The sequence below is a fragment of the Mustela erminea genome, chromosome 2 (assembly GCF_009829155.1).
Source record: "Mustela erminea isolate mMusErm1 chromosome 2, mMusErm1.Pri, whole genome shotgun sequence".
In the NCBI taxonomy this organism is placed as follows: Eukaryota; Metazoa; Chordata; class Mammalia; order Carnivora; family Mustelidae; genus Mustela; species Mustela erminea.
The window spans coordinates 109,009,332-109,020,405 of record NC_045615.1 but is presented as its reverse complement, the minus strand read 5'-3'; the positions used below and the strand labels follow the sequence as shown (position 1 = coordinate 109,020,405).

At 42.4% G+C, this 11,074-nt stretch overlaps 1 pseudogene; it reads left to right on the top strand.

Moving 5' to 3' along the window:
- Window positions 1–3,857: 3,857 nt before the first annotated feature.
- LOC116582508 lies at window positions 3,858–9,456 on the top strand (annotated as a pseudogene).
- The last annotated feature ends 1,618 nt before the right edge of the window (window positions 9,457–11,074 follow it).

The following is an 11,074-nucleotide window of genomic DNA, read 5'->3' as shown; positions in this document are numbered from 1 at the left end:
CTCCATGCCTAAGGGGATCATTTCATTTTCAACTAAGTATCCTTAAAAGGATTTCAGAGTTCATCTGATTCGAAAAAGATACTGGCCTAAGGACCACAGACTTGTATAGTTGATTTTGTTTGGGGGGGTGGGTTATGTTTTGTTTTCTTTGCTTATTTTTTATTCATGCAAGCTTTTTATTTATTTTTTTAATTTTTTAAAATTTTAAAATTTTTTATTTTTTAATTTTAATTTTTTAATTTAATATTTGAGAGGTGTCACATAAAATTCTGGATTCCTGGCTTCTCTCGATAAGTAGGAAGATCTGAAGACCTCAGGTGTGCGCACCTGGAGCTGAAAGATCACAGGCACCATAGACAGGTCACAGGTCATGGGGTCATTTTACTCATTTGTATCAACCCCTACAGACATTTGAGTCTGTGACTCCTTGTGTCCTCCAGCTCCTTCAATTCAGAAGCGAGGAAGCGTAGACTCAGGGAAGTCTAATGAACTTGCACAAGGCCATGTGCCAGACAGGCAAAGCCAAGTCCAAAACTTCACATTCTTGCCTCTCCAGCCCCTTAAAATACACTGTATTACAACTGAGCACAAATGCTTTTATTGGCAAATGAAGAGATTCCTAAGGGTCTTTTGTTCCCCTGTAAGACTTATTTATTTTATCGTGAGATCAAGCTTAGTGTCACAAATGAATGCAGTGTTTTAAGATGGGGCTAAAATATAAATTGTCTTATTTATCCCTGTAATTAAAAGCACTATTCTGGGGTTAGACCAAACTTGGCTTTGCCATTACCTTGGGCAAGTTTCTCACTTTTCTAATAAGTTATACCTATCACACAGTGTCAGTGGTGAGGATTAAATGAAATGTTTCATGTTAAGTGCCCAGTACGATGTCTGGAATATAGTAAGTATTCTACAAATGTTGTTGAATTAAGACCTCCGAGGAATTAAAATAAATATGGCAAAATTAGCAATGTAGCTAAGTGATTTTTGCATCTGCAAACATGTATGAGTTCACAGTGGCCCCCCCACACACAAATTCAAATCCAACACCCCGGTATTTTCCTCAGCTTCTCTCCTTTTGCACATGTTCATGGACTTATTTGGTAAAACCTGCAAATATGAAGTAGGTCCATGCAAACCTATTGGTTAAAGTTCAAGATTTATTTGGGGTTATTTTTGCCCTCAGAATATTTCACTAATAATACGCAATCAAGCCATTATGTTCAAAAAAGACAAGTCTTGAATTAATTCCCATTGTCTGGGTGGCTGAGTTATCAAGGTAATACACAATTGGGTTAATTTCTGTTCATTTTGATTTTAGGATCTGTTTTATTTCATCCTTAATGGTTTCATGTTGGTTTTTCTAAAATGTTATACTTGAGTTTCAATTAATACATTGAACTATGTTACTGTACAGCACTGTGTTACTGGAATTAAAACAATGAAAAGGACAGATGTCTTCTAAAAGCTTAGCCAGGGCAGAGGACCAGGCATGTAAAGAGACCATTATTATAAGCAGTGTCTTGGATGTGTGCGCGGAGAGCTGAAGCAGGTCTTGCCAAATGAATGAATGAATGAGTGAGTGAATTGAGTGCATTTGTGATTCTGTTTGTCCCCTCTAGACTCTGAATTCTTCAAGGTCAAGACTCGACCTAATTCATCTCTCTAACCCAGGTTTGGCCAGAGCTGGGCCCCATCTGTGTTTTTAGAGTGGAAAGCAGTTATCTAAGGGTCTTGCATGCAGCACTAGGCCCAAATTAATTCCGAGAGTGCCAAATTTTTCAGTTGCTGGAGTACTAGCCCTTTTCCCACTCTTTCAGAACTCACCACTTTCTGCCACTCCCCTCTGTTCTGCCCTTTGCTCCCATCTACGAGGAAGCAGCGTCCCTTATGAGGAAGTAGCCCCAGGGCGCACCCTCCCAACCTCCCTCAGGCCAAGGTCTGACTAACACTCTCCAGCCTCTTGGACTCTTTCTTCTGCAGAATCTCTGCCTCAGGCATGGAGTAACCGGTGAATGAGGGCAAAGCCCAATGACCTTGCACCAAAGACTCTCCTTGTCCCAACCTACCCTTCAAGGTCTGAGATAATCATTCTCTTCAGTTTTAAACTTACCCTGACTGCTTTTTATTTACTTCTCATGAATTGACAGATTGCCACTCACTAAATGCAGTTTAGGTATAAGGAACACTTACTGGGCACTAAGGACTTTGTTTCATCCTTTTCTCCCTTTCACACCCTTTGGTGGAGGCAGAATATGCTGTGTTTCATAGGTGAAAAAGCTGAAGCCCAGAGAATGAAACTGCCCCAAGCCCACAGCCAGCAAACAGCAAAGGACACGTGTGTCCGCTGCCTCCACTCTCCACCTCCACCCCTGCAACGTGGTGCCCCCCCAGCGCCACTCTCCCTTGCTGAGCGGATCAGTGGCTTGGGTCTCTGCAGCCCATCCTCCTGGTCTCTCAGCAGGTTTTGGCACTGCTCCCCTCTTCCTCCTTGTGGAAATATCGCCACATCAATTGGCACAACACTACATCTTGCCACCCAGCTCCTCCCTCCCTGGCTGTCCCTCTCCTGCCCTTCTTCCTCCCATTTTCTGGAACTGGGCAGTCCTGCCAGACTCCGTTTCTGGCTGTGCTCTCGCTGCACTCTGTTCTCCGATGATCTCATGGGTGCTTGCTTCTGTAGAGCTCCGACCCCGGGCTCTGGTCCTGAGTGGGCCTCTCCAAATGCATGTTTTTCATCTTGTCCACACCTATCACATCCAAAACCAGTCTCTTCTTCTCGCCTCCAAGGGGTAGCTCTCTTCACTCTGCCACCCCTCTGCCCATGATGGGCTGGTAACCCTTCCTGCTTTCACCGCCTCTTGCTTGGATCTCATGGCAGCACCTTTGTGGGTCTCCTCCTGCCCTCCTGGTGTCCTTTCCAGTTGACAGCACAACACACATGACCTTGCAAAATGCTCTACTGAAAACATTCCCTTGATCACTGATTGATCAGGAATGATTTATAGAGAACTGCCACAGCAGGCACTGTACCAGCCTCTGGAGATTACCCGACGTGTCTGTATTAAATCATCCGTGATCCTCTTCCTGAACATTAAATGAAAGAAAACAGAAATGAAAGACGATGCCAGCTGGAGGGAACTTAGAGGCCATCTACCTTCTTTACTGATAAGAAAGTTGGAACCTATTCACTGTTTCATCCAAGAATACCTATTGAGGGCCATCTCCAGGCCAACCACTCTCTAGGCACTGGGGTTTAGGAGCAAACAAGATGGATATCCCTAGCCCTAGGAACCTTGTGCACTCTTCATTATGTATTGTACCCATGGTAAGTTTATTAATCCCTTCAACAAGCACTTCCTGAGCACCTACAATGTGCTGGCCCTTTCCAAGGAATACAGCAATAAATAAAACTGACAGAAGTCCCTGCCCTCTTGAAGCTTCCATTCTAGTAAAGGGAGACAGAAAAGACGTTAAGTATATTCGTAAATTCTCCATCACATGGTGCTGAGTGCAACAGGAGGCAGCCTGGCCGCGCACAGCCCCGCTGCCCCCTGCACGAGCTCCAGAACTGTGGTCAAGCTACGTAACTTTTCTGTACCTCGCTTCCCTCATCTACAAAAGGCAAAGCATAATAAGGCCCACATCATAGGGAATGTTTTGAGAAGTAAGCAAGATACTTCGGAAGTGCTTTGGACGGTCTCCAGCACAGAGGATGCACTACAACATTTTACGTAAGTGTGCAGAGAACGGGCAGAGGCCTCTGAGATGCCCGGAGGAAGGCAGTGGATAGAGGGTGGTGGAGGAAGACTGCACTGTAAGAGAGGCCAAGACCGGAGACGGGAAGAGAACTCCCCATGCGGACACCTAGCGAGTGTTGCAGGAGGAGGGAGGAGCCAGCACTAGGTCCCAGCAGCGAGGAGACCAGTGTGGTGAGAGCAGAGGAACCAGGGAGAGCAAGGAGAAAAGGCAGGCGGACAGGCATGGAATGGGGGAGCTGGAGAACCCCGCGGGGCGTGGAGTCCATTTTGGCTTTCATTCTAGTGCACCAAGGAGTCTTTGGAGAGCGTTCACCTGGGGAGGGATAGCAAAAATCTGTGTCAGTGATTATAGGGAGTAGGGGATGACAGAAAGCGGAGATAAGGAGGAAAAGCATCTAAGTGGATCCCAGTGAGTGACAATGGAAGAGTTCTTGGAATGGCTATGCAGGGTGGTATCAAGAGTACGCCTTAAGATTAAGATGCTGTAAAACTTAACTTCATAACTTAAGTAAGCATACATGTGTGTTTTCCCATTCTTTAATATGTATTAACTATATTTAAAGAGTAAAAAAAAAAGAGGAAAATATTAATAAAATATGCTAGTTGATACTGATTGCAGTGGGAACCAAATCCCCAGTCCAGTACTTACTGATCAAGGGTGTTTCAGAAGCACCATTGTAGCTGCTCTGGGGAGAGACTAACTTCAAGGGGGCAGAATTAGGACACTAGTCCAAGAGGCTTCTGCAAGAACCCAAGGAAATAAGGGGCTCAAGTAGGATGGGGAGGTGTGGTTCGGATGCAGATATATTTAGCAGGTCAGTGTTCTGTAGTTTGGGGTGTGGGTTTGAGAGAAGAGTCAGGGAATGTAATAAAGGAGAAGTACCGGGCACCATGAAAGCACAAAGGAGTTGGGGAGAGGACTGGAGAAACCAGGGAGAAAGGCCCCGGCGCAGGAATTCGTAAGGAAGAACGCTGAAATGTGGGGTCTGAGATGACCATTCCATTTAAACATCAGCCTCCTCGAGTCAGTTATTGCACTAATGCTTAATCCCTTGACTTCCCAGAGCATATGGAACAACAGCCAAAGCAAGCCTGTGGATGACGTATGGTCTCTAGGAAAAATGGGCTATTGCACTAACGTGATTGTCTGTCTCCCCCTGCTGGCCATCCTTGTATTTCAGCTTACATGCTGGCTGTTATTTGCTGGGTATTTTGATGCTATGCTCACCTTGACTATCTGCCATAACTTTCCTTTACACATTCAGTTTTTATAAGGGCATTTCAGATAGATTCAGGTTTATAAAAATTCTATTTTTGCCTTAAATTGCAAGATGTTAATTGAAAAATCATGATGTCAATTTCAGTGTCATCCTCACCACCACCACCACACCGCACCCATCATCCACTTCTGTCCTGTGATTTTCTCTACATTTTCTCCTGCATTATCTCATTGGATCTCATATCCTCTCCGTGAGGTAGGTAAGATGTTATTCCCATTTTATACAAGAAAAAAGTGAGGCTTGGAAAGGTGGGACTTCCTGCTTCAGGACTGAGGAATGTTTTGCCATGAATCCAATCTTCTTGTCACTGGACAATGTGCTCCATATGACTAGAGACCTTGGATAGCATGAAAACCATAGACAGACACCATCATAACACTTCTTAAGATCTTATGTAATGTTTTCCTCATCTCCCTAATGACAGAGACTATTTATTGCCTTCTAAAGCCACACCAGGCACAGCACTAACCGTAGGAGGTACACTGGGCCATTTCATGCCCTCCACATCCCTATGAAGTAGCTGTCGTTACTAACTCCATTTTACACATGCATTCTGAAGAGCAGACAGGAATTGACTTGCCCATGGTTCCTGAGCTGTTCACTAAATGTCAGAGCTGAGATTCGAACCCAGTTCCAGAGTCTCTACCATTTTCTCCCTGTCACCCCTGCCCCAGGTTTCTCCTCCTGTCTGGCCATCTGAGCCTACAACACCTTGTCCTATATAGAGCATGACTCAGAGCATTTCCTTCTCTTTCCCCCCTCTCAGGAAGTGTTACACCTCCTCCCTCCGTATGGTCTTCAACTCGGAGAACTTTGAGTGTTAATTAAATGTGACCATGGAGCCCCTGGGTGGCTCAGTCCATTAAGCACCTGACTCTTGATCTCAGCTCAGATCTTGGTCTCAGAGTTGTGGGCTCAAGCCCCGCATGGGTATAGAGCCTACTTAATAAACAAACAAATAAATGACCTGTGTTCACTCATGGGACTACTAGTTTTGGTGCCTACAGTGTGTTCTGAGACTTGTTACAGCTGTCAGGCAAGCAGGTAGGTGGGTGAGTACAGTCCTCAAGGTAAGGGATCTGAAGCTCACATAATTTCTGGGATATTTCTGGGAAATCTCTCTTAATAAAGCATCAGAAAACTCACATTTAAGATCTAAACTTTGTTAACGATCTGTCTGACCTTGGACAGGTCTTTCTACCTCTCTGGGCTTTTAGTTTCTCATCACAAAACAGGAATACTCATTCTAGTCACAGAGTGCTTCCGAGTACCAAATGCATGTAAAAAGCTACTGGCAACTAGAAAGTGCTGCATGATTGACCTCTTCTGTGCCCATTTATTAAGACCTTCCTATGGACTCAAATATGATTAAGCACTGGACTTTGGAGTCTGACTTTTTGGGTTCACGTCCAAGCTCCTGTGTTGGTGTTGGTGTCCTTGGGTACTTTATTTAATCTTTTTTTTTTAAAGATTTATTTGTGTATTTTACGGGGGAGGGGCAGAGGTAGAGGAGAATCTCAAGCAGACTCTCTACTGGGTGTGGAGCCCCACAGGGGGCTCGATCTCACTACCCTGAGATCATGACCTGAGCCAAAGCCAAGAGTCAGACGCTTACCTGACTAAACCAACAAGGCACCCCTTTATTTAATCTTTCCAAGCTTTGTTCCTCCCTTTTTTCCTTTTTAGAAGGAATCACAATACCAGACACTGTGCAGGATTGTGGCGAGGATGAAGGGAGATAATAAGACTATTGAGGAGTCAACACTGGACGGTCCTTGCTGGTTGGTTATTATCCTCGTGATTTGGATATTCTTCAAGGTCCTGTGTTGGATGACAGGAAAAGACAGAATCCCTGGAGAGGCAGCTGGACAGGGAGGAGGAAAGGAAAGGGAGCTGATTCCGAAGAACGCATTCTGTGTTATTCCTTTACCACGTGTTCTCAACTGCATTATTCATCGGGATATATGGATAAAAAAACTTAGATTAACTACTATGTTCTGAAAGTAAATATTTCCATTGGCCATTAAGGAGATTTCCAAGTCATCCAAAGAAGTTTTTTGGGGACCGTGCTGTCAGCAAGAGTGTGGCTCACAGAGCTACCAGGTCTGGGAGAGTCACCTTTGAATGGGGGAGTCTATGCTGCTGATAGGTGACTGGATTTAATCTGTGTCACACAGACAGAGATTCTGGAGACAGAGCAAGACCAAGGGAAAAAGTGTTCTTCTGAGCTCTAAGGCTGATACCAATTTCCAGCTTCAATATTCATCTCCCTTGAATCTGTATAGTACCTGTTACATATATACATATTTTTAAATTTTTTACTTATTTTTTCTACCAAGCTACATTAAGTTTTGTTCTGTTTTTATTTTCTTTTTTATTTTATGTGGAGATGATGAATTTTAATCAACCACAGAGCCTTTCTGGGCTTGAATAATAGTGGGAAACTAAAATATTGGATTTGGGAATAACAGATTTTCTCTACTATAAGTGGCCATTAATTGTTAAATGTATAATCATTAAATAACAGCTTTTCAGAAAAGACACCAAATTTAAAATACTCTGAACTTCTGAAATGTGAAAATGTAAAATGAATGAGCTTCTTGGATTTGAAGAAATGAGTGTAAGAGCTTATCTTTGCATTTTAACTTTTCACAATATTCTTATATCCAACTTCCATACACTTGAGTCACACACTCAGCCAATACTCACCCTCTTCTTTTCTGGGTTTTCATCCACTGGCCCTTACTGAAAAATAGCCATTAGTCTTCAGTAAAGAAAAGACATTTAAAAAAACAAAGCATGCAGAAAACCTGACCACCTGCCCTTCAAATCAACCCCAATATTTGCAGTAGATCCAGTAAACAGCTCCTAGGACGGTGCCTTTAATGACTCAAAATGGAAGAGCCCAAATCTCTTTCTCCAGTCTGACACTCAGTCTTGCTTCTCCTGGCTTTCTTGAAAACCAGATGATAGCCATGTTATAACTCAAGAACTCAAAATGGTTTTCTACAAATCCATTTAAAGATCAATAGTGTTTCTTACAAATCCCCCTGATGTGACATTGAATACATTAAAAACTCAAGGATATACTACAGCCCCATAACCAAACACAAGATAAATTTATCACCATAATCTGATGTCAGGCTTCAGGTGGGTAATATCTCAAACTACCAAGGCTCAGAATTATCTTTTAGTAAATAGGGGGAAAGAGTCCTCGGGTTACAAGTAGCTTACATATACAAGTCAGCCAGTGCTGTCCTGGTACGGAAGATCCCATCTCGCGGAACAGCAGACCATCACACTGTGTCCCTGGAAGTGAGCAGGGCTTTGATACCAGAATTCAAGGATAAGGCACTGTTTTCACCCAGCATCTTCACAACAAGCCTGAAAGAGACCAGCCTCTCTCTATATAATACTGATGAGGACACATTCCATGAGGAAATGAAGCCTATGCTCAAACTCATACAACTTTAATAATAGAGCTAGGACTTGATGCCAAGTTAAGATAACCAGCTGTCCCATTTGCCTGGGACTGAGGGGGTTCTCGAGATGAGGGGCTGTCAGTGCTAACGTTGGAACATTCCTGGGCAAACCAAGGAAAACTGGCCAGCCTGTATACAAGTCCAGTGCTCCTCCTGCTACAAGGGACTGCTGTGAGGTGGCCTGGTCCTCCAAGCTGTGTTAACAATATGAGAATTGCAAATGGCTAGTTAAAAAACAATCTTGTGTGCCCCTCCTTCTCAGCTGGTCTCATTATGGTGGCCCACAGCACTGCATCACAACTGTTGATACTGAACCAGACTATGACCTAGATTTATTTTGTATATCTAATCATTACACCAAGGATTTAGAAAAGGTGCTTATTCCTAAAGGACTAATCATGGACAGAACAAAATGGCTTATACTTGAAAATCTGTGAAGATACGAGGCCATCACATGGCAGACCAGATGGGGTATCTGCACGCCCCAGGGGAGCTATAAATTCTCTACTGACTTGCTGGATTATGACAAAGCACTGAACAGAAATAGTAATATATCCATCCCCTGACTGCAGATTTTATGAGATGGAAGAGCTATGGTAATGACCATTCAGTTGGAGCAGTAAAATAAATTTATGGAGATGATTTTGCAACTTCAACTGGATAGAATGTCTTGGTTGCTATAGACACAACTGGCATTGGCAAAACAATGCAAATCTTGCTTTCCTGAGTCAAGCCATATAATTCAAAGATGGTCACCATATTGCCAGTTTAATGATGAAAACGCTCCCCAAAACTCTTGGATATAGACTGCACTGTGTTGGGTATGAAATTCCAGGCTGATTTGTTGGAGAATGTGTCCTTGACTATAATTAAAACATCAAGGATTTAAATCATGTTTGTGTCATTAGCAAAACTGGAAAAGCCAAATATTAAGCCTAAATGGAGAGCTCAGGTCAGGTGGTAGAGATTGGTAACATCTGGAGTCCCATTGCCCTCACCAGTAAAATTGTCAGATGGTCGTGTTCTGTGGCCATCTGCATAGCAGAGCTTTCTGCATGTACCTTCTAACAATTTTATCATTAGAAATACCAGTGGCCACCATCCTGAACTCACTCTTTGGTCTGAGCTGATAGGCTATCCGTTCCCTTTGGAGGGATTGTTGTTTGACTTATGAACAAAAAACCTTTAACAACAAAACAAAACACTTCTTTAAGAAACATTTAAAGAGAAGATATATTGCTTTATGAAATGTTCTATTAATTTTTGTAGTCATGAATTCATGAAAAGAACAGGCGTAATTGAACATTGTTAATTATTACACCACTTCAAAGAGTAAGAAGTAGTCAGTTTTCTTATCTGACAGTGTCTAAGCAGTATTATCACTAACTGAATCATGTTTCCTGGAATTATGTTAGGAGGACTTCAGTGATATTAACTGAATTTTCTCATTTGTTGAGACTATTTCCAGTGAATCTTCTCTGTGGTTCTTTTAAATATTAATCAGTATATTCCAAAAACCTTTATACATTTTGAAATTTTCAGTGCAGAATCCTTAAAGACCACCTCTTAAATCAACAACAACAACAACAACAAAACTTTTTTTTTTTTTTTTGACACTGTCCATTGATCTGGCAGGGGACAGGACTAAGTGGGGCAAATGTGACACCCGGGGAATTGCAAGGTCCAGAGAGTGACACCTCCCTAAATTTTGTGCCCTCAGCAAATTTTTACTTCAGCCTCTTCCTCACTCTGCCAAGTAGAACAGACATGGATAACACTCTTCACTTGGCTCCCAGTGTCTTATTCATTTTTAAGTTTCTGATTGAAAATAAAGGTGTGCATGTCCAGTTGTGTAACGTTGCATGAATTTAATGTCTCACTTGGGTTAAATTAACTCAAGAGGAAAACCCCATGTTGATATCTACATTTTCAAACACTTTGTCATTTATGAAGAGTTCCATCTACTTCTACCAACTATTTTTTTTCTTCTGTACATAAAACATTCAAATAAAATATCTTCCTATAAACTATTTTTAAACTACATATTGACATTTCTATTCAATTCAAAGATTAGATTCTATTTTAAACCACAATGGCCAGAGACCTCTCTACCCCAACACATCCCAGTTTATAGAAATAACACAATTTTATTGATCTCTTCTGGTAATTTCAAACACAAGGGTGAAGCCTTTGGAGGACACCTTGAAGAATATATCTGGGTTCTCAGTCACAAGATTGCTCCTGACTACCAGGGATCAGAACAGTGGAGTGCCAGGAATGTCAGAGCTGATGGTCTTTCTCCTGAGTTCTCAGATGAGCAAAGTGTACTTAGATGGATAATAAGAATGATAACAGACATCTGTTATCCAAACATATTTACCACCCAGCATGCACAGCCTCCTACTGCAGACAGACTCTTCTAATATAGTTACTTAAAAAAAAAAAAAAAGATTTATCTGGGCACCTGGGTGGCTCAGTGGGTTAAAGCCTCTACCTTCGGCTCAGGTCATGATTCCAGAGTCCTGAGATTGAGACCAGCATTGGGCTCTCT